At 43.5% G+C, this 23,813-nt stretch overlaps 1 protein-coding gene and 1 long non-coding RNA gene across 4 annotated transcripts in view; one reads left to right on the top strand and one right to left on the bottom strand.

Moving 5' to 3' along the window:
* LOC129667293 (zinc finger protein 568-like) overlaps positions 1-2,537 on the bottom strand; it is a 53,287-nt gene extending 50,750 nt beyond the window's left edge. The window contains exons 1-2 of one of the 2 annotated variants that reach the window (XM_055594856.1): positions 2,498-2,537; positions 1,466-1,529 (exon numbers count right to left, since the gene is read on the bottom strand). The gene's annotated coding sequence lies outside the window, so the exon portion shown is untranslated. Of the gene's footprint in view, positions 1-1,465; positions 1,530-2,458 lie in introns of both variants that reach the window. The other variant, XM_055594857.1, reaches the window with a different exon arrangement.
* Positions 2,538-2,723: 186 nt separating this feature from the next.
* On the top strand, positions 2,724-22,686 carry LOC129667345 (uncharacterized). 2 transcript variants are annotated; one of them, XR_008718723.1, is made up of 6 exons: positions 2,724-3,167; positions 6,662-6,852; positions 6,957-7,160; positions 7,448-7,543; positions 11,419-11,583; positions 15,203-22,686. It is a non-coding gene; the product is annotated as an uncharacterized LOC129667345 (long non-coding RNA). The 2 variants fall into 2 exon arrangements; XR_008718722.1 differs by lacking the exon at positions 11,419-11,583 and having other exon boundaries at positions 15,203-22,685.
* Positions 22,687-23,813: the final 1,127 nt, after the last annotated feature.

Raw genomic sequence — 23,813 nt, 5'->3', positions numbered from 1 at the left:
CAGAGAACTCTTGTCTCGACAATAAGTAAGTAAATAACAAATAACATATATAGGATACTAGATATAAATAGCTATTAAATATATTAGTTTACCTTTACTAGGTAAAGAGGAAAAAGGATACAGAAAAGTTAATAAATTTTTGTTCTGTATGACCGAACTAGTAAAGCAGAAAAATTGTTTTAATACATCTTGGTGTTGTACTTGAGATACATTCCTAACAGCCTTCACACGGTTACTTTGTTTTTTCAAGCCAAGGTCTCGCTCAGTAATCCAGGCTAGCCTGAACTTATTATCATCCTTCTCTGACTCCGTACTACCAGCATTATCGCTACAAGCCATCCGTCCACTTTTACAAGTTTACTTTTTATTCCACAATTCTCAAATGCTAAAGAGCAGTATAATTTATACTACAGTACCTATCTACTGTCTTCATGAAGACAGGAATTCTGTTTAATTTTGCCAGTGACAGATAGGTGTTGGATAATAAGATATGCACCCATTACAAGTACGGCAGCCAAGAAAGCTAAACATGGAGTAAGCAATAAAAATCAAGCAAGCCTCTTCCTGTGTATAATCTCAATGTGGTTGAAAATTAAGGACTCCGATTCTCTATATCCTTATGCTTATAGCAGTGCCATTTGCAACAAACAAGATACGTGTGTTCATAAATTCATAGACACTAAAAATATTTATCCATACACACATATTATGTAGGCTTGCAAAAGAATTTTGACATTCCTAATCCAGACGAACACTGAAGACTTTATGTTAAATTAAATCAGTTAAAAAGGACAACTACAGCACAGGTCCTCTGAAATATTTAGAATTTTGTAGTTGCTGGGACTGGGAGAAAGGAGGAAACAGGGAATTTTCTAATATAAAAGCGGTGCTGTGAGTAGTGAGGGGTAATGAACATGGAAATGTAAATGTCCCATGTCACTGAACAATATGTGTAAACATTAATATAATGCAATTAATATTGTATATTTTCCACAGTTTTAAAAACAAACATATCCATGTATATATATATTTGCTTATTTGCTGACCTGGGATTCTACCCCAACCCTCAGTTTTGGGGGTTTTGGTTTTTGGTTTTTTCCTCTCACTATACCTTGGATTAGTCTCAAGCAACCTTGACTGTGAACTCCTCCTGCTTTGGCCTCCTAAATGCTAGGATCACTGGCATGTGTCACCACACCCAATTTGAGAATTTTAAAGGAGAAAGTAATGTAAAGTAAGTAATGTATTACCCAAGAGCAACAGAAAGAGAAGCTACCTAGCCTGGTGTTCAAGTATTTAAATGTCTTACTTAAATATGTTAAGTAAATTTGTTAAGTATGCACAGACAACAACAGAAACCAAGCCAATGAGGGAAAAAAAAAAGGGGGAGGGGGAACGGGACAAGGTAAATGTAAACAATACATTTTTTTCAGTAACATGATAAATACAACCGAATTCAACTCACCTATTAATAGTCAAGCCGGATAAATGAGTTTAAAAGCTCAGCTGATACGCTTCTCATGAGAAACCTGAAACATAAAGGGTTTGGAACATAAAATTCCCGACAAACGCAATTTTTAAAAGAGACAAAGCAGTATGATCAACAAGCACACTTGCACTAAAAGGGAACCCCCGGAACTAAGATGGATGTTTCTGAGTGTGGCAAACAGTTATGACTGTCTTCTCGTCTTCGAACTGTAACGTACAGTTACCCGCACAAGCTTACCCACACAACTTTTCTTAGGCTAAAAACGGACACATTTGGAAACGGCCGTTTTCAGAGCCTTTGCACGATCTCCCTTGTGCTCCGGTATCCACCGTGAAAATAAAGCGTCTTTGGAACCGGTTCTCTCAAACCCGAGGCCCAGAAGAGACAAGTGGCACCAATCTGAACTCTCCCTACCGCTCTGCGACTCAGCTGAAGCGCAGCCTGGATCAGCTAAATGCAGTGAACATTGCCGACAGCGGGAACTGGAGAATCAAGCCCAGCTGACGTTTGCTCCTGAGCTTAGGGGTGGTTGTTTGTTTTTTTTGTTTTTTTCCAGCCATTCCTAAACGGATTTCAGGACTGGAAATGACCTCCTCGGTAGCTTTGCCTGGCTACCGGTTAAATGGTGGGTTTAACCCCAACATTGCAGAAATAAAGACGGATAAAAATAACAAACAAAATAAGCCAAGCAAGCAAGCCATTAGGCAATGATGAACTCAGTCGCAAAAAGGAAAACTGAAACGTTAGCGAGGTGTTGGGAGGAGGCAAGAGACAGCAAGGCGAGGGGGCCGGTGAACAGGCGGAGGCACTAGAAAATACAGATTTTTTTCCCCCCTTAGTTACCAGTTATGTCAAATGCACAAACCCAGGAACCACCTCGCGGGACAACCCCACGCGCTCCGCCACCCTCACCTCGCACCAGGGCACCCAGACACAACCACACACCAGGACACAACCCCACAACCACACCTCCTCAGGCTCCTCGGCGTGACACACGCTGACGCTCACCTCGCCCCGCGCCCTGTCGGTCCGCAGCCCACGGCCGGCGCCAACCGGACCCCTCGGGGCTCCCCCTCGCTTCCCGCGGACGGCGCCCCCCGCCCGCAGCCCCCGAAGCGCAGCGGCAGGCACACGCAGGCGCCCCGCGGCCAGGGCGAAGGACTGCGGCAGCTGCGCGCGCCCGTTATGTCCCAGAAGGCCCCGCGGCCCGGCCCGACTTCCGGTCAGAGCTCGGCCCGCGTTTCCTGTGCCTTGAAGGAGCGGCCGGCCCGCCGAGGGCGCGAGCCGGGAGCGCCGCGGCGCGGGGACGCGCTGGCTGAGCGGCGGCGGCGGGGACGCTCTTCCCGGCGACGTCCGGGGGAGGCGCCGCGGCCCTCGGCGGCTGTCCCTCCGTGGACTACATTTCCCAGAAAGCCCGTCAGGCCTCTCGCCGGGACTCGAGCGTTTGCCCTGGCCTGGCGGGACCGTTAGATCGTGAGCAGTGAGGAGATCCTAGAGCGAACCGTAGGGTTGCTGTTGAGGGCAGCCCGGGACCACCGGAAGGGTGAGGACGGAGGAGGCCTGTGGGAGCACCAGCACCATGAAATGGCTGGTCACCTACATGTATGTGGCATCCTGCGCGTTCCCGTGGACTCCTCTGTCACCTCTGTGGGGGTGACTTGAGAACTCTCTCTCTGAGGTGAGGTCTAGACACTGAAATTGGGCGGGATGCCCGTTCTCCCTGATCTCCATACCCTAAGCGTGGTGGGTAATGGGGATAGGGCTGCTGTTGATCTCTGAACTGACCAAAAAAGACGTGCAGTGTCACGATTTTTTTTTTCTGCTCCCAGTTTTACCCTTTGCCGGGTGAGTTGTCCAGAAGAGGGAAAGAATTCACAATGAAATACAAATAATAGCCACGGTATGGTGGGGTTTCCTTTCTGTAAGCCCTCAGGAAATACTCTCTTGATGATCCGTCTTTTGAGTATAGATCCCTCTATTGTCTCCACTGGAGGAAAGAATAGCTGGACCTACTATGAAATCCTATTATTCTCCATACACCCCATGCATCGTTTGCAGCTTACGATCTTACTAAAAATATCATAAATATTCTCCCTTACCAAATGGTTTTCCTAAGCTCCATTGTTTAAACACACACATTTTCTTAGCTTCTTCAGATCATTTGTGTAAGCTTTCAGTACTGTTGCGGCTGGTGCGATGACTCAAGGGTTAAGAACACCTGTTGCAGCAGACCCAGGTTTGATTCCCAGCGCCACGTGGCGGTTCACAACCGTGTGTAACAACTCCAGTTCCAGAACGCCCTCCTCAGACTCCAGCAGCAGCAGGCATGTGCACATACACACAGGCAAAATATTTCTTATGCTTCATATACAATTTAAAATTTAAATATTTTGAAAAGAAGACCTCTGTATCCCAGTGACAGGCAGCTATCGTCTATTGATTCCCGAAGCTATGGATTTCAGCTTTTCATTTAGATAATGTTCTTATACCTGGCGTTGTATATGCGATAAAAGAAGGGTCAGATCCCACAACTTATTGTTTCCCCTTTCCTCAGTTAGATATTGGAAAAGTCTTTGGGGGTCTCATTAATCTGCAGATATAGCTGGTATCTATATATGTATGAGTATAATTCAGAGCTTGTTATTCTAAGCACTGAGGACAGAGCTCAGTGATGAAGGGCTTGCCTAGCATACCCAACTCCAACGCTGAAAAACTGAAGAAACAGAAGGTTTTTGTTGACTTGTATATTCTGTGCCATGCTTGCTTGCTTTAGGTCTTCTCTGTTAGAGGGTAATCTACCCTTGATTGCTCTAGCTGTCTGAAGAACTGTCTTTTATTTTCTGTAGTTCTGTGGATAGGCGCCTACTGTTGGTACAGGAAAATTCTCAGTTACTATCTCTTTGGAATGCCTGTGTGCAGGGGCTCTGTGACCTTCATGGGCAGCAAAGAGATGAGCCATGGAAGGCAAGAAGTTAGCCTGTGCTGGTTCAACCTTCAGGAGTCTGACTCTGGTTATTTATTCTAGATGTGTATACTCACAGCATAGTCTGGTGAAAACTGTTCTTGTGACGATGAACTCATTCCCACGTGTTCAAGGCATATCTGAATCTCTGTGGAACAGAGTAAACTAAATGCAGAGCAGATGTGACTGGACCAAGCTTTTTGTAAAGTACCTGTGATGTTTTCCATAAAGACAAGAGAAGGAGATTGACTCAGAAAAGGGTCCGGGAAAGTCTTTGGCCACACCGACTGCAAAAATGTTACCAGGCTAGAAAGCACATCCACCCTAGCCTTCGGGGCAGAAAACAGGATTTGTATTCCTTCCCTTGAAGGAACAACCCTGTGTGCTTAATATTCCTCGTTCCCCTTTTATGTCTGTGAGCTCCTCATTCCACCTAAGCTGAAGAAGTAACTTCATTTCTCCTGTGAGGTGGGACTTCAAAAACAATAGCCAGCTCCTAGTCATCATATAGAGGTCCTACAGTTCAATCCTGAGTTAATACAGACTCACTGGTTAACCTCTCTCCCAGCTGGGCATGGAGGCACACCCCTTTAATCCCAGCACTCCTGAGGCAGAGGCAGACTGTGAATTTGAGGCCAGCCCGGGCTACAAATTGAGTTCCAGGACAGCCAGGGCTGTTACTCAGGGAAACCTTTCTAAACAAACAAACAAACGAAGAACCTCTGTCCCACAAGACTGCTCTAACACCAGACAGCAGCCACAAGTTCTGTGTCTTGTGTCAGACCGCAAGCACAAGTCTGGTGTCTCGACAGCCACCAACTGAGGGCTTCCCACCCATAGAGTCAGTAATTGACCAGAGCAACTCATGTGGAAGGGCTACACAGCAGTGCACCACATAACAATGTTTTGGCCAGGACAAGCCTCAGGTACAAAGCTGCCCATAAAATTAAAACGGAGCTGAAATCCCTTTGCTTAGTAGAGTAACATACAGTATGATGTCTGTAGCCTAGGAATAATAAACTATACCATACAAGCGCACAATAGGTAAACTATCTAGGTTGTGGAAGCACGCTAAATTATGTTGAAACCACCTAGAAACATGTTTTTCAGAATGTGTTCTTGTTGCTAAGCAATGTATGACCATACTTGAGATTTACTATGAAAGCTACAATGGGACTGAAAAATGTAAGAGATGAAGTAGTCAAAGTATGGGGAAGGGTATCCGAAAAGATTGTTAAGGATTTTGCTTAACGAAAAGCCTGAAATGAAAGGCTTATTCGTTAGTATCTATATTGTAGAAATGTCTGCCATTAAATAATTCTTATAACAATTGTAAAAGAAGTACAATTTTAAGCAGCAGAATATTTTAAATTAATATTTGATGATTTTTGCATGTTAGAAATTTAAGACATGGTGGGGATGGCAAGAGGAAGGTGGGGGTGACCAGCATTTAGTGGGTAACGGTTTTTCCCACCAGGCCTGGCCACCGTACATCCATCCCTTTGAACCTATGTGCTGTAAGGCTCCACACCCATAGATCATCCTCTGCCCTCCATGAATTTAAGACACATTAGAAGACTTATCAAACCCTACTTGTTGGGTTTGATCCTGGAGCTACTATGTATTCAAATCTTAATTGCTCAGCCCCCCAAGATCCTTACTATTCTATGAGCAAATTCTCCGGTATCCAAAATGGCATTGGTGAACTATTCAAAGTGTCGTTGATGAACCTTGCCTCTAAAATGATCCCTGATGGCTAATAAAGTTGTCTACAGCCTGAGCTAGGCAGAGGAGAGGTTTGTGGGAGCTAAGGTTCCCAGGCTTTGTGATCGGAGAAGGACCGGGAGGAGGAAGGAGGAAGAAAGGAGCAGGTTGCCATGGGTTATCATGAACTAGAAGCACATGGCCAGGAGGAGCTTGCATTAAGGGCTGGTGTGATGGAGAGAAGCAGCCCAAACGGAAAACATGTGCAAGTATTTGTGAGGGTTTCGGCTGGGAAGTAGACAAGCTAGCTTAGAGGGTTAATACCTGCCCAGCCCCAGTGCATTAGGCTGATGAGAAATCTAACAGGTTTCTGTGTCTACTTACATAAAAGCAGGCTAAGGAATACCTGCCATTTAATAATTTAATATTAAATATTAATTCCAAAATATATTGGTGCCCCATGGTGGGCACTTGGGCACCAACTGTAGAATGATTATTTTTTCCAGGGATCACTGCTCTTCAGGGTTGTGTCCATCCAGTTCTTTCAGAAGTGAGAACACCTGGACCCTGCTCATGAATCACATAAAGAAGTGATGTGGGAGAAGTTCAGCCACCTGCTTGCGGTGGGTAAGGACGACTACCCTGTGAAATTCAGAGTCTTTCCTGGGGACACCTTTCTCCACTGAAAATTATTAAAGTAAGCAGTTGACTTTCTGCTCCCTCAATGGTTTGCGCTGGGATAGAATGGGAGAGTCGAGACAGGCAGCTTCATCTTCTCCATCTTTTTCTCTGTTCCTTTAGTGGCGTCTTTTCCTTGATCACAAGGAAACTGGTCTGATTGCTGGGACAGTGTTGGGCCCGAATCTCGATACCCCACAAGACCACCACCAGGAGCTGAGTCCATTGCAAACCACATGAAGATCTTTTTATTACAAATTACAAGCTGCAGCTTGAGCTCACACCTCCCACCTCCGAAGCGGTGAGAGCCGAGAGCCCTGTGCTCAGGTTAGTTGGGTGATTTAAAGATTCTGGTCCCTCCCAGCATGCCCGAGGCAGGGGCGATTCCTGCCTGGCAAGCATTTTGAATTGATTGGCTATAGGAAGGTCTCCAAACCATTAATGATCTGGTGTCCCTCCCTAGGGGGAATGGGCCAGTTTCCTAGCAACTGTATCTCTAGTGGGTGGGGAAAGAATGTCCTTCCCCTCAGGGCATTACTGGACCTCACCCGGCTAGTTCAGGCCTTAACCTTTAATAATAACGGCTGATTTTTAATCTTCTGGTCTCTCAACAGCATGGCTTGATCATGTCCCATATCTTTTCTTGTGCACGGGCCTTAAACAAACTGTGATCTCCTTATTGGAACAAGGGAAAGAGTCCTGGCAGAGAGGTAAGCAGGGCCCTCTTTTCAGGTAAGCAAGGGATTGAAAGATCCCCGGAGGGTATCTTCCGTCAGAGAGACCCCCTCCCAAGGAACAACGAGTCCATTCGGATGCAAACAGCAAGAGGTGTATCAGGTACTCGGGGCGAAAGTCACTCGAAAGGACTTTGCGCGCCCCCTAGATGGGAAGCTGGGGTTTTTATAGGGTTTTAGAGCAGAAGCACTGGTACCTTTAAGTCTTTAAGTCTATCTCTAGAAGCCAACCAAAGGAAATTAAATCTCAACCTGGTGACTGAATAATAAGCAGTCAGTGTTTTATCAACTTATCAGAACTCTTGATTAATGTCAAAACTCTGAATTTTTGAAATCTTATAACATAAGCACAACAGTAGCAAAGAGGGGGGAGAGATCTAAAGTATCTCTCATTTTTAACATGTTTTAAACTATTTTTATTAATTTAGACACTCTAATTTTTTTATTTATCAACCCTGAAACATTTTATCAGACCAAATAACAACATTTTAGATTTTATAACCTAAACTCTTATATCTTTAGACTCTATATAGGCTCTGTATTATTTTTTTAATCCAGCTATATCTTTAGACACAGATGACTAACATGAATTTTGTGAGCAGGGCAAACCTGTCTTTTTTTTTTTTTTTAAATAAGAGATCTAGTATCTAGTAGTTCTAGCTAATGAACTGATCAATGAACTAACAGTGGATCTAATTGTCTTCTCTCTAGCTGTAAAGCTACCGTAAGCTTAGCATAGCCATCAAGGTGTTCAGAGACCTGAGAAGGATAAATTATAAGCTATATAAATATATCAATCTATGTGTTTATCAAAATGACAGAGATGACTACTTAGTCCATCACCTAGGCAGTGTCCCTCGCTCTTGTCTCATGGCATCCTGAACAGAGGCTGTCCAGCCAGGCACAGAAGGTGAGAGACTGCTTTTACTGCTTTTGTGGAAAGAGGAACAGAAGAGATTGACCTCACCTTGCCTCTCACAATGTGAGACAATGGCTCCTCAGATGTCCCCGGCTTTGTCCACAGCTTAGGCTGGGCCCTAGCAGTGGGCCAGTTGAGGCAATATTGCCCAGTGGTTAGCATACCACAATCCAGAGTCGCAGTCATCTGTCGTTGTGTCCAAATCTTCTCGGAGACCTTGGGGGAGCTACTGCCAGGATTACAGGACTTTCTGTCACAATAAGCTTACACAGTTAAAATGCCATATTCATCAGATCTCTGACAAGCCTGAGGGCCAGCATATCTGAGTTATCTGTTTGTCTATCTTTATTATCTGTTTTAAACTATGTAAAAGAAAAACTAAACAAAGACACTAGGTATAGCCAACTGTAGTTGTTAGTATAACTTTAAATCTGCTCTTTCTGAACTAAAATCAAAGCAAATCTTTTAATCAGATACAGTTTATAGAGAGCCTAGCAAATCTTGTTGATCCTATCACTTGCATTAAAATTGAACAGTAAAAAGCTTTGCATTTAGCACTAATCAGATGACTGAACATAACTGAGATACCTGAACAAAAATGATCACAATCTCATGGCTCCACCCTTTTTCTCTCTGGACTAGCATGGCGGCTGACCACGTATAACTGAACTCAGCTGGAAGCCCTAAACAGATATGGCAGCAAAAATACAGTTTTACATGTTCTCTATCTCTGAAAGATCATGGCGGCTAGCCTCGTGTTAGGCTACCACAGGCTGTGACTGACAATACCAAACATAGCTATAGCTATTAGGTGCTGATGATGATATAGTAAACATTGTGGAGCATTTACAATCCCCTATAACCAACATTTTTAACTTAGTGATTAAATAAGTTTTAGAACCAACTGTATAACAGAACAGTACAGAACAATTTTAAACTGTATGAATTATTTTAGCCATATCAAACCTATCAGCCAGAATTTTTTCCCTCAAAGAGCATAAGAAAACATTTTGTAATGAGGAATCACCAGCCTTTAAAATGAACTATAACATATTTAAAATACAGTTTTTTCAAATCATATTAACTCTCTGGCTTTTTATAATACATCCACTAACCTTCTGCAACATCCTATATACCTTCAGGTTTCTAGCTTCCTTTTTCTGGCTTAACCAGACATTCTTTTTCTCTCTCTTGCTTTTTAGACAACATATAAACTCTCATCAAAATCCTTTTCATCTTAACATGATCCTGTTGGAACATGTTTTTCCATAAACAAAGCAGCTTAACATACAAACAGCTCTCCATAAGATACATTCTAAAAACTGTAATAATTTTTTTTAATTAGCACAAATCATACGGCTGGGTTTTATTTAATAAAATTGATAAAATAAATATCAAAGTATTTTTATTTTTTTTTAAAGGATCGAGAAACTTTTAAATTTTGTCAGATTACCCAAGATCATTGTCATACCCAAATGCCTGATAAACTTTAAATATTTTATTTTATAGCCTTAAACATTTAAACAATTTTTTTAAACTCGTCCCTGTAATATCAAAGCAAAGTATTTTCTTTAGAAGTGAATTCACAAAGCATAACCATAATTTTAAAGTCAAAATCAGATAAAAGTTTAAACCAGATTTTAAGACCAAAATTTATCAGTGAAAACAACCCAATCTTTAGAACCAATATCAACTTAGAACAAGACTTTTTTTATCTTAAAAGGAAATAAAATCATTTTGACTCAGAGATTCTGTAACCTTTGTTTTTTTCCTGAGCCACACCATGTGGCAATTTATATTGTTGTTATTTAAACATATGTATTTATAGACCCTATAAACACATAGGCACATATACGTGTTTTAAACAAGGATTTGAATTTAACCTTAAAATATACCCAATTATTTTTGATCATATCAACCATTTAAAACCAATTGAAAACAATCATCTTAAATTATTGTTTGATCTGTAAGTTGTAAGCCCCCTAGGTGGGAGGAGGGAAGAGAGGAGCAAGAGGGCGTTTTGAGCTCCTGTTGCTCTCTTTCCCCCTCCCTGTTGAGCTGGCATGAAGGCAAGGGGGAGGAGTTTTTCTTCACTCTCGGCAGCCAGAGCAGCTCCTGTCGTGGAGCAGCTATGGTGCCAATCCCCTCCTAGCCTTGTATAAGGACTTTTACCTAGCAAGCCCACGAGCCTTGCCTGCTCCCTTGGCTCTCTGTGAGCTTCACTCTAGCTTACCTCCCCTGCAGGTCATGAACCTGCTTCCTGGCCGGGCCCCTCCTGAACACTGCAGGCAGCTCCCGGGGTGTCCAGCCGCAAGCCCCACCTCCCCTCCGAGCTCGGGGCTGCAGAGCCCGTGTCCTGCTGGGTGTACATTGTTATTCCACAGACCCCCAAGTGTCCGAGCACCCCCCGCCCAAGCTCCAGCTCCACGTCTCCCCAGCCGCCTCCCTCCTCGGCTCCCTCGGGAGGGAGTGCACACTGCTTGGTTTCCTGTCATGCAACCGTGTGCACTCCCGGGCTGAGAACTAGTTCTAATTTTAACTGTCCTCTGTCCAAATTTTTATCAGTCCAAGTCTACAAAGAAACAGACACAGGAAAATACATACATACATGAGAAACACAGGATTTAAACAGACAGAACACGACACAAGCCGCGCGGCACGAGATCAAAGCAAAACTGAAAGCAAAAATTCAGATGGAGACTGTGTTGGAGATCCGGTTTCTTCGTCTCCCAGATGAAACACGCAACCCTCCGAGAGGGGCGAGGCCCCAATCCGGTGCCACGGATCCGTGTCTCCCAGACGGGGAGCCAAAAAATTGGCCCCCACTCAGATGAGAGTCGGTGGGACTCGAACCCACTCAGACCCTCCAGATGAGGGCCAGTGGGACTCGAACCCACTCAGACCCTCTCAGACACCCTGGAATGTCTTCCAGAGATGCGGAACAGAAGTCCAGATTCGTCAACCCCTTCTTACTTTCCGCCTGATTCAGATGACTTGATCAAGTCTCAGATTGCAAACAAAACAGACACAGAAGCACACAACAGACAAGACAGATACATACAACAGAAAAGACGGCTGGCCAGCTTACCTCCCGAAGGTGGGTCGGTGGTCCCTGGGTGGGGAGTCTCAGATCTCGCTGGGGCCTCCAAATGAAAGATCCCCGGAGGGTATCTTCCGTCAGAGAGACTCCCTCCCAAGGAACAATGAGTCCATTCGGATGCAAACAGCAAGAGGCTTTTATTTTGATACACGGGTACTTGGGGCGAAAGTCACTCGAAAGGACTTTGCGCGCCCCCTAGATGGGAAGCTGGGGTTTTTATAGGATTTTAGAGCAGAAGCACTGGTACAGATGCGAGAAGCATGGTTACAGGGGGCTGATTGGTACGTTTACATGAGACCACGGTTTGCGTCAAAGTTTGGCAGGGACACCAAGATTGACCACCCCTTAACGTGGCCACCTGTTATTTTGTTTTTCCCTATCTCAGCTGGAACAACCTCTGTCAGATATCCCATGAGGGTAGTCACAACAAGTTGTTTTTAACTCAACAGGGGCAGCCTGACCACAGATATCCCAAGTGGGTGACACAGCTAGGTTTTCTCAGTAATTTTCCAGTTTCTCATCTGGCCTTTAGAGTTTTACAAAACAGTGGTGTCTCACAAAATGGCGTTAGCTATGTTTAACTTAGGGTGAGGCAGGGGTCTTTCAGGATGACAGGGACCAAGACCTTTATTTCCAAAACAGCTATTTGGTCTACATTTTGAAGCATATGCCACATTTCTAGTTGTATATCACTGACTATTCCCACCCTAAAATGTGTGTGTCTTTGTGTGTATGTGTTTGTGTACATGTGTATATTTTCCTTTCCCTGTGCTAGTTTTTGTTTCATACACTGTCTGATTAACATTTTTCCATAATCTTGCGCATTTTTAACAGTTCATTTTTTTATTTTAAAAAATAAGACTCAAGGCTGGGGCAGTAGCTCAGGTGGTAGGGTGATTCTGGGAAGCAGGAGGACTTGAGTTGGAGCCTCCTAATCCACAGACAGTGCTGGGCATGGTGGCACTCACTTGTGATCCCAGCCCTGGAGAAGCAGGGACTGGTGCTCCCTGGGGCTTGATGGCCAGCCAGCCTAGACTAAGCATTGAGTGCCAAGGCTAATGAGAGAGCCTGTCTCAGAAATACAGTAGATACTAAGGCTGATATCTGAGGCTAACCTTTGGCCTCTGTACATGTGTGAGCACACACACGTATACACACACACACCAAAAACAAAACAAAAACAAAAAAAACCAAACATTTTTACTTAAAATTTTTTAAATTTTAAGCCAGGCATGCATAGCAGGGCATGCCTTTAATCCCAGCTCTCAGGAAGCAGAGATAGGCAGATCTTTGTGTGTTGAAGGCCAGTCCCTTCTACGTAGTGAGTTCCAGGCTAGTCAGGACTATATAGTAAGTCTGTTTAAAAGAACTAAATATAATATATATTCAGAAAATGAAGTGATGGTGAGCTGTCCCCAAATGAACTATTCATTAAACTGTATCGTACATGAAAACTTCTCTTTATAACAGTCTTATTATCTTATGTATGTGTGTATGTTTGTGTACATATATGTGCACCACATGTGTGCAGGTACTTGTGGAGGCCAGAGAGAGAACGAGGATGTCAGACACTCAGGAGCTGGAGCTCCAGATGACTGTGAGCCACCTGATGTGTTGGGAATTGAACTCAGGACTTCTGGAAGAGCAGCCAGCGCTCTTAACGGCAGAGCACCCCACCCCCAATATGGTTTTTCAAGGCAGGGTTTCTCTGTGTAGCCCTTCCTGTTCTGGAACTCGCTCTGTAGATCACGCTGGCTTCAACTCAAATCCACCTGCCTCTGCCTCCCTGAGTGCTGGGCTGGGATTAAAGGTGTGCACCACCACTACCCAGCTCCCACTCCCTTCAAAATGACATCCTCATGACTAGCAGACAATTACCTGGCCCAGGACTACTCCAGAAACTTGAAAAAAGAAAAGGACCTATTTTAACCAGGTGTGCTGACACATACAGATAGTCCTACCACTGGGAAATAAGCAATCCCTGTCTCAAAAACAAAACAAAACAAAAACCAGGCTATTCTCTTCTCTGTTTGCAGTGTGCTAATGTCTCTTTGTCAGTACTGATTCTACATCTCTTCTCCAAACCCTTTTGCTTTTGCTTTTGTTTTGTTGTTGTTTTGTTCTTCGATACAGGGTTTCTCTGTGTAGTCCTGGCTGTCCTGGACTCAATCTGAAGACCAGGCTGTCCTCGAACTCACAGAGATTCGTGTGCTGCCCTCTCCATACCCTCTTCTTACTTCCCTCCTTCTGTCCATGTGGGAAAGCCTCTCACAGAGTGTTCATTTTTCTCTCTGCCTCTGTTTTAATGTCTGTTACTGCTAGATAGAAGTTATTATGCATTCTGTATTAATGCCTAGATAGCTCTCAAATATCTCTAAGCAGTTTGTAAAACTGATAAGAAAAGCAGACATTAAAAAAGGCTGATAGGAGGCTGGAGAGATGGCTTAGTGGTTAAGAGCACCAGCTGCTCTTCCAGAGGACCCGGGTTCAATCCTCAGCACTCACGTGGCAGCTCACAACTGTCTGTTGCCGTTCTAGGGGATCCCACACCAATGCAAATAAAATAAAAATAATTTCTTAAAAGTGCTGATGGGGCCAGTGTGGTGGTACATGTCTTTAATCCCAGCCCTCGGGAGGCAGAGGCAGGCGGATCTTTGTGATTCAAGGCCAGCGTGGTCTACAGAGCGCGTTCTAGGATAGTCAGAGCTGTTGCACAGAGAAACCCTGTCTCAACCCCCCGACCCGCTCAAAAAGCTGATGAAGGGAGATGAGGTGATCAAGCAAGTACATGGTCATGGGTTTAGTGCAGACAAACGTGTTAATTATTGTTAATAATTGTTAAATTCATGGCCAAAAGCTATAGAGGTTATATCCAAACACGGTTTCTCTAACATATTCGTGTTCTCCATAAAGACATCACAGTCTTATGCTCAGGAGGGCTATGAGCACCTCAGCACTGTGTTTGGGCACCATTTTGTATATTTGTTTTTGTGGTGCGGGACTGAACTAAGAGTCTTTCCTTGCTAGGTAATCCCTCTGCCACTGAGTTACCTGATAAAATGTGTGACGTGAATGCTTTCATATAGTTACCACTGAGGACAAGAAAACAGTTAGCATCAGAGCAGACTCCCAGAGCTCACTTCACACATTTACCGTGCTGCGTGAGATAAGATGGAGAGCCCATCGCTTTCATAAAGTGACTCCAGCTCCTGAGTGTCTCACACTGTCCTCCCCTCTTGTAACCTCCGCAAGCACCTGCTCACATGTGGTGTGCCTCCATATGCGCGCACACACACACACACAGGAATATACATTTTTTAAAGGATAGTTTTCAGGTGAGATGCAGTTTAGTGAATGGTTCATTTAAGGGTACCTTATGGCATTTATTGGGGTTTTGTCTCCGAGCTAAGAATAGATAGATAGGGCGGCACAATCCGATATACATTGTCAGCAGGGGAGAGAAGGGACATGTTGTTACTTTTATAGAAAGGGAATTAGGGATTTACAAACTATCCGTTTCCTGTCCCCAGGAGAGTCCCTTTCCACTTCACTATTATTTAGCTTATTCCTCCTGGCCCGTTTTCAGAATTTAACTTGCCTTTTTATTTTCCTTCAGCCCGTAATCAGCGTGTGAAACCAAGAGACTGTCACTAAAGAGCGGTGTCTCAATCAAGTCACACCTCCAACATGCCCGGTTTTATTCAGCCTGCATTTCTTACTCTACACCAGAAAAATGAACAAAAAAAAAAAAAAAAAAAGAAGAAGAAGAAGAAGAGAAACCGTATGAATGTAAGACGTATGGGAAGACTTTTAATCAGAACTTAGAGATAATTCAACACCAGGGTATTGTTCTGGTGAAAAACCCTACGAATGTTAGTGTGGGAAAGCCTTTCATCGGGGCTGGCTTGTTACTCCATCAGCAGGTTCATATTGGTTAAAAAAGAAAACTAATGAATGTAAGGAGCATGGCAAGACTTTAGTTGTAGTTCATATTTTTACCAACACCAAAGTTCACACTGGTGAGAAACCCTCTGAATGTAAGGAATGTGGAAAAGCCCTTGATTACTGCTCAAACCTTAATGACCATCAGAGGATTCATATGGGTGAGAAACTGTGGCTGTAAAGTCTGTGGAAAAGCCTTCACTAAAAGTTCACAACCTTTTCCACATCTGAGAATTCATGGGCCTTATTCAGCACCACAGCTGCACACTGTGAGAAACCCTCTAAATGTAAGGAGTGTGGAAAAGTCTTCAGTAGTGCCTCAGCACTCGCTAATCATCATCACTCATTCCACCAAGAAATGTGAATGGAGAGAATGTGGAAAGACCTTTTAGAGCTCAGCACTCAACATCAGAGAAGCTGCACAGATGAAAGACCAATGAATGCAGTGAATGTGGGAAGGCCTTAATAAAGGTTCAAATTTCACTCAACGTCAGGGAGTTCACACTGCTGAGAAACCTTATTATTGTGAGGAGTGTGAAAAAGCCTTTGGTAGTTGTTCAGACCTCATTCATCATGAGGGAATTCACGTGAGGTGAACAGGAAGTAAGACACCTGTTAGCCTTTAATATTTTTCAGGTAAGGAAAGCAGTCTAGGAAATGCAGGTCTTCTGTGCCTACTGTAACAAAGAACAAAGTAACAAAGTTTGGTTTCCTGAGAAAACAGAATTTTTTATTTGTTTGTTTCTCTATGTAGCCCCAGCTATCCTAGAACTCACTGGGTAGACCAGACTGACCTTGAACTCTCAGAGATCTAACTGCCTTTACCTCCTGAGAGCTGGGCTTGAAGGTGTGTGCCACCATTGCCTAGCAAAAACAACAGAAATTTATAATCACATTTTTGGAGCCTGAAATCCCAAGAAGGTGCTGGCAAGGGTAGCTCCTTCCGAGAAGTCGGCAAATATTTTCTGTGCTGCTTCTATTAGAAGGCAGGAGGTTTTGGGGCCCTCAGATAAGCACCAGGGAAATCCGTAATTTTAAACATGGAGGCTTGTCTCTCCAACAGGGGATAGGTTTACTGGTCTCCACCTGGAAAGCTGAAAATGGTTGTAATTTTAACTTGTTGATCCTTGTTACCTGCAGGGTCAGGCCTCACCAGAACCCCCCAGACGAGCGTGTTTGGTCATCCCAAACTCTTCCTCCCTAGATCTTGAGCATTGTGTCAAAAAAACCCTGTCCTCGTGGGGGATGCCCCCGATACAACAGCCTAGGTAACTTCCTTGTCATCTGTAGGGCCAGGGAGACTGTTATTCTCCCTAGACCCTTGTCTTGAGCAGTGTTTCTAAGTAAACAAAACCCATCTTCATGGACTTTGTACAGTTTCGATGTAAACATGTCTGAAGCTTTGTTAGACACACAAATTGTCCAGTGTCAGACTAGAAGTTTGAACCAGCACCGGCTTCTGCATCCTGTTGAGCCAGATTTTCTTCTTGCCTCATGCGGATCATTACTCCGCCTGGTGTTTGCAGAGTCCCACACTGTTCGTTTCTGTAACAGTCATCATTTTGTAGACACACCATTCCAGTCTCTGCCTTTATCTCTGCATTACATTCCTTCTGAGTATCTTCTTTCATGCGGATTACCATCACACTGGATTAGGGGCTCTTAACTTTATCTGAAAAAACAAAAAACAAAACAAAACAAAATTTTATTTCCATGACAAATCATACCAGGAGTTAAGGTTTTATCATATCTTTTTGGGAAGCGCACTGAGGCTAAGGAGAGTAACACAGTTCAAAACTATAATATCCTATCAATACTATTTTATTTAATGTATTTATAATTTTCTCCTATATACAACTTAATTAAATGTATTTTAAAACTCTATCCTTCCCCAAGAAGGAAAGATTTTTATCCCAAAACTACATAAATTACCCTCAATTTCAATGCCTTTTTCTCTTTTTTTTACTTTAAAAACATCTTTTTTAAAGTTTTTTAAAATTCAACTTTTTTTATGTGTATGTGTGTGTCCTATAACCATTTGTGCCACATGTGTGCAGGTATGCATAGAGGCCAAAAGAGTGTGTCAGATTGCCCTGGGACTGGAGTTACCAGTGGTTTGGAGTGTTCTGACGTGGGTGCAAGAACTCTTAACCACTGAGATATGGTTGGGCTCCTGTTTTTCTTCCTGTACCAAGCTCCTGGAGCAATGACTCATGAGACTCAAAATACTTTACGAATACCTAGGTCATACAGCTAGGCTCTTCTCTGACTAACTCATAACTTAAAATAACCCATTCTAATCTACATTCTGCCACGTGGCTGGTCATCTGTGCTCAGATACCATGCATCTGTTCTCTTACATGTGTTCCTGGGTGAATCTCCCACACCTGGCACTATCCCAGAATCCTTTCTGCCTATCAGATGTCCCACTTCCTATTTTTTGCCTCAGCCATGGGCCATTAGCCTTTTATTGACAGGTGATGCTCCCATACAGACACAAGAGATTCCTTCTACAGAGAGATATCTCTCCAGGCCCTTAAAAATTATATTCCGATGTGTAAGTAACATTTTCTTTCTATAAAATATTAACAGGTAGTACTCATTGCAATTTACAGTATACTCAATAAAATTCTTCTTCCTAAAGAAAAAAGTATTATCAATAGCTTTCCAACCCTCACTATAATCCTTGCTATCAGTGTGTTTCATTACAGACTCCTATTACTATAATTGCATACATAAACACACAGAGAAAAGGAACTTTTATTTTCCTGAGGTAATTGTCTTGGAGGCTTATTGCCTCTGTCTACTAACCCAGGCCTAGTCCTGGATGCTTCTAGCACCATAAAATCTAACCTAGCCCTAGAATGTTTCACCCTCTGAGACTTACTGCTGAATAAGCTCACCCTTTCTTGTTCTTACTGAGCTCTTAGCTAGCCGGTTCAACTCAGCTGTTCTGACTCAAACTCTTCTCCCTGCTAACTTATTCAATCTGGATTTTCTCTCACCACTGAATTGTTTTACTTGGCCTCCAACTAATTCAAGCAATCTTTTCTAATCTTGCGGCTTCCCGTTCTCTGGCTCATTTCTGAGCTGTCTTCACCTGAGATTACTGTCCCAGTAAAACTGCCCTTCTCCCTCTGCATTGCCCCATAAATAGCCTCCCTTTCCTCTCTCTTCTCATGAGAGTTGGGTGTGTCCTATCCTGTCAAATCTTCTCTTGATTTGTCGCCTTTTCTGCCAGTCAATTAGACATCACTTCAAACATGCGTGCTTCCTCTTACAAACTAACTACTTTCATTGTTTGGGACTAAAGGCATGTACCACCACACCAGGACCCATGCTTTTCTTTACCTGAAACTTCCTCTATGCCAGGCTGGCCTTGAGCTCGGATCTGCTTGCCTCCTGGATTAAAGGTCAGTTTGTATTCCAGCTAAATCACACAGACCTAGAAGATCTTTGGATATTATCTCTTGCCAGCTGGATTACACAGATTTAGGCCTTTGGATGTGATCTCTTGCCAGAACAGCCAAGTTCTGAATTAAAATTCCTACACACACACACACACACACACACACACACACACACACACACACGGCTGTTTTACATATGTATATAAATATACAATGTGCATTGAAAGGATTAAATGATCTAAGAAATGTAAAATCTTGGGATAGTTTCTAACATATTAGTATCTACATGGATATACTCTGATACTAATATCTTTTTGTCTTACTTTGTTTTTAAGATATTTTATGTTTATGAGAGCTTTGCCTGCATGTATGTGTGTGCACCGTTGTGCATGCCTGGTGCCCTTAGGGGTAAAGCAAAGGTGTAACATCCTCTGGTGGAGTTAAGGATGTATATGAGCTATGTGGGTGTTGGGAGCTGAACCCAGGTCCTCCACAGAAGCAGCAGGTGTTCGTCACTGCTGAGCCATCCCTCCAGCCCAATAATAGTGTCTCATCACTGTTAGTGGAAAAGATTTTAACAATATTGAAACCCATAGTTGACAGCAGAGTTCATGGCAAAGGCCAGTGAATGTGCTTTTATAAATGTTTCTCACTGTGGAAATGTAGCTGGTCTTTGCTACTTTGTGGGTTCTTCTTCTTCCCACCATTTGTTGCCCTGGTTTCACCCCCTAACACTAGATAGGAGAGAAAGAATAGAAGGGGAAAGAGAGAAATTCATGAATCTAATTTCTTTCCCAACCATTCCTCCCAGTTTCCAGCCTAGCCCCTTCAAACGTTTCTCCCAACCTTTCCTCCCTCAGTCCCCAGCAAGCTGCTTAAACAGCGCGTCCTCCCAATTTTCTCAGTACTCTCATCTCCAAACTCTAACAACTATTCTAGCCTATCGTTAAGATATGTTATAATTTAGGGGACCTTTTCCAATCATCTCTTCTAACTCCCAGATAAATGACGCGAGACCTATTAGGTTTATAAGTAAGGTTCAGGCTCTGTAACTGGGCAGATATGATCTACTCTAACCCTCCATGCTAGTCTGACTACTTCCCAGCTATATGTCCCAAATTACTTGCCATATCTTTCCTGTCTAGGCTGTGTCTGCTCCATCAACACATCCTTTCTCTACCTCTTCTCCTTCTCCTCCTCCCTCGTGGTCTCTACCCTGAGACCCCTCACTGGATCGGAAGTCCAGCCTTTCTATCTCTCCTGCATGGTAAATGGCTGTTTAGCCTCTTTATAAACCAACCGTAGATATTTGGGGAGCAAATTTTACACAACATTGATCAGTGTACATGGTAGTGTCCAGGTCTGGACTATAGCCATATCTCGGGCCCAGAATTCAGCTTCTAAACACACACACACCAGACCATCCCCCAGCAGCCTGTCTGCTCAGGTCTGCTGCTCCTGGCTCAACTGCCTTCTCTCATTCTACTAGCCCAATCCTGCACCAACTGTACCTTTGATATAGGGAAACAGTAACAGCTGCGCAATCCTGTTACCTGTGTTCAATTGCGTATCTTCTTTTTATATAAGCCATTATTTTAATTTCTCCTTAGAAATCTTCATGCACAATGAATCCTTGAGAAGTCAAACTGCTCCTTCTCAAGACCATTCCTACTGTCCATGAGAGCAAAGGACGGACCATAAGCTTCAACAGTTATTTTATAACATTGAATTTGAGGGGCAGTGTAAGATGTTTATGTCCAGTCTGGAGCAGCACTACCTACTGTAGTGTGTGTTAGAACTGGAACGCCTGGCTGAGGTTTTTTGGCCTGCTTGTTATTTCCTGGCTGACAAGAGGCAAGCGGATTGTGCTTTTAGCTGTGGGGCCTTGAGCTGGGCTTCCTTTCTTATTTCCTGATGGCAAGAAACTGCCTTGGATATCTCTCTTGTTCCGGCACTCACTGGCCCAGTGGCAACCCTTGCCACATCCCTACACATCCTTGGAATTCTAGGCCTTCTTTCTGATTTATATCTAGAAAAACATTGCCCCTAGAGATGCCTTGTTCACAATTTTGTTTCAAATGACCATATTTCTCACACTTACAGCACCGAACTCTTTGAGATCTGAGACCTTCGGTGGCTTGGTCACAATCTCTTTGCGAAAGACTGTAATTCGGCAATTGAAAGCCAGGCGTTTTAATATGAGAGACCTCTAGCTATAGTTTAACCTATGATATCATCATGGTATACATTAGAACCAATATCGGTTATCTCCCCTTCGCTTTCATGCATGGGTGCTGCCCAGGCCTGTAATAGTTTAACAGCTTCTTTACATTCAGGATTTGCACTTTCAAATGCCTTGCATCAGGGTCCAATATGACATTGTTCACTGCTGCAACCAAGTTTTGCAAAACAAAACAAAAAACAAAACACAAAAAAATCCATGAAGTCTTCTGCAGAGCCCTGTATAACTTTATAAATGATGTGAACTCCTTTCCTAGATCTTCAGCTTTGTCCCAGACTCTTAGAGCTGCTAAACAACGCTGTTCTTTGGTTGCATCTTCTTGAACCTGTTCTTGTATATCCGCATACCAACCTTCACCTATCAACTGGTCTCTCACTATATTAATTCCCCTTGTTCTATTGTGCCGTGCCAAATTTCTGGTTTCTTCTCTCCACCATGACAGTCATTGCAGTCGGGGACCGGCTTCTCGTGAAGCTGCTACCAATCCCCTCCAGTCTTGGGGAACACTTCTATTTTGAGTAGCCCGGTTATTTAGACTTTGTTTCACGAGGGTGAGTACACCCCATAAGACATTGCCTCTTTAAAATGCCTTCGGTCTGTCATTTCTGTAGGGCACCAAGCTATTTCGTCATAACCTTGTAGGGTTATTTCCGTTAAGTGTTGTAACCTGCTTAAATGCTATAGCCCTGCTGTTCAGACCTACTTTATTAGCTTAAACTATGGCTCCTCTGGTAATACCTGCTGTAGCCTTTAGCATTTCAGAAGCCATTTTGCCTCCAAGTCTCCATTTTGATTATGTCTCTATGGTTTCATTTCTCAAACTTTGTTTACTTAGTTACCTGGGCACTCAATGAAGTCCCCCAACTGCAGAACCAATCAAATTAAAGGTCAGTTAGAAACGCTTTGTCTAGCTGGTCAAAATTATATAATGTTGCTTCCTACCCCTGGATACTTGGTTGCATTTCATTTTTGTACCTGGTTGTTACCTGGTTGCATTTGTTTCCTACACCTGGTTACAGTTTTGTTACCTGGTTGCTACTGGTTAGTCTTTTTGTTAAAAAACAAAACAAAAAAAAAAAAAAAAAAAACAAAAAACCCTGCCTTAGGAGCAGACCAACGTGATGCTCTGGCTCCCGAGTCCAGATTCCTGCCCTGGCAAGTCAGTTCTCCTTTAGCGTTCAGTACCTCTGAGCTCAGCCTGGCGTCTGAGTGGCCAGTGAACGGCTGTCCCGAACCTGTAACGTTAGCAGGCGTATGTTGGTGTCCTGGGAATGCTGATGATTCTGTGACCCAGAATTGCCTGTCCCCAAAAGTGCTGTGGTTCTACCCCGCTTCATCTGACCATCCTCCTGCTTTCTTCATTTCTTTGAGTTGACTGCCCTTTGACGCAGTTCCTTCCCGTCTTGCTACATGGGGAAAACTCCCTCTCTGGTTCAGTCACTGGCAATTAACCTATTTGTTCTTCCTTTTTTTTTTTTTTTTTTTTTTTTTTTTTTTTTTTTTTTTTTTTTTTTGATGTTTTTATTCCATTTTATTTATTCCCAAATTGTGGAGAGCTGCTTGTTTGTCAAACTGCTCAACAAAGCAGCAAAAAACATGTTTTCACCCTGGCCTTTACCTTGCGACAGAGATAACAGGATGTTCCTTAAAACTTGCTTGTGTGACCTTGGACCATATCTGCTCTAGGGAAGTAGTTTTAGAAAACAAGTTTGGCAGTTCCACAAACTTCCTTCTTGTATTGATGTGACTTGTTTTTGTTTTGCCTGTAAAAAGGAACTGTGGAATTAACTCACACTGCAGTCCTACTGAGAGCCCTCTCGAGCTGACACCGTGTGTGGTGTGACTTTGCTTTAATTATTTCAGTCCTCACTTCCCACTCAGGAACTGTTTGATTCTGCTGGAGGGCTCTGGCACCAAGTTTCTCTATTTCACCAGTATTTTTTCCAGTTGCTCAGCCAGTCTTTCAACCTTTTTATAAACAGAGTAGCCCACAAAGAGGAAAGGGTGGGGGACAAAAAAAAAAACCCTGCAGGACATGTCCCAACAACAGCCTCAGCAAACACCCTGTCGGCTTTTTGAAACAAAGTATTTCCTTCCTTTTCCTGCCTTTTGCTCTACTTGAAATCAAACCTCCCATTCTGCCTAGCCTGCCAGTTGAGTGCTGCTTGTAAAATGTGAACTTTTCTTTTCTTTTAATGTTCATTTTCCCTGCAAACAGCCCCAGGTTGGGTGCCACTTGTAAAATGTGTTTGCAACTTTATGGGGGTTTTTTCCCCACCCGTTATCCCCCTGGTTTTACTCCCAGTGTTAACTGGTAGGAGAGAGAGGAGTGTGGGGGGGTCCTGAATCTAATTTCTTTCTTGACTTTTCCTTCCAGTTTTCAGCCCAGCCCCTTCAAACGTTTCCTCCAACTGTTAGGATTGTGCATCAGAGTTACAGGGCAGGTTCACAAATCACTCTGGGAGACTGGTTCCGTGTGGGAGGTTTATTAAGGGCAGGGGGAAGGGGAAGGGAAGGGGGACTGGATCACAGAGACCGTCTCTGGGCAGGGCAGGTGAGAAACAGAAAAAGAGGGAGGAGGGGCTTCAAGTTCTCTTATAAGGTGACCCCAGAGCTTTTGTAGGTGGTTTCAG

This window comes from Psammomys obesus, unplaced genomic scaffold (assembly GCF_907164565.1).
Source record: "Psammomys obesus unplaced genomic scaffold, mPsaObe1.curated_primary_1811, whole genome shotgun sequence".
In the NCBI taxonomy this organism is placed as follows: Eukaryota; Metazoa; Chordata; class Mammalia; order Rodentia; family Muridae; genus Psammomys; species Psammomys obesus.
Note: the sequence above shows the minus strand (reverse complement) of the source record. Positions and strands in the feature narration are given on the sequence as shown.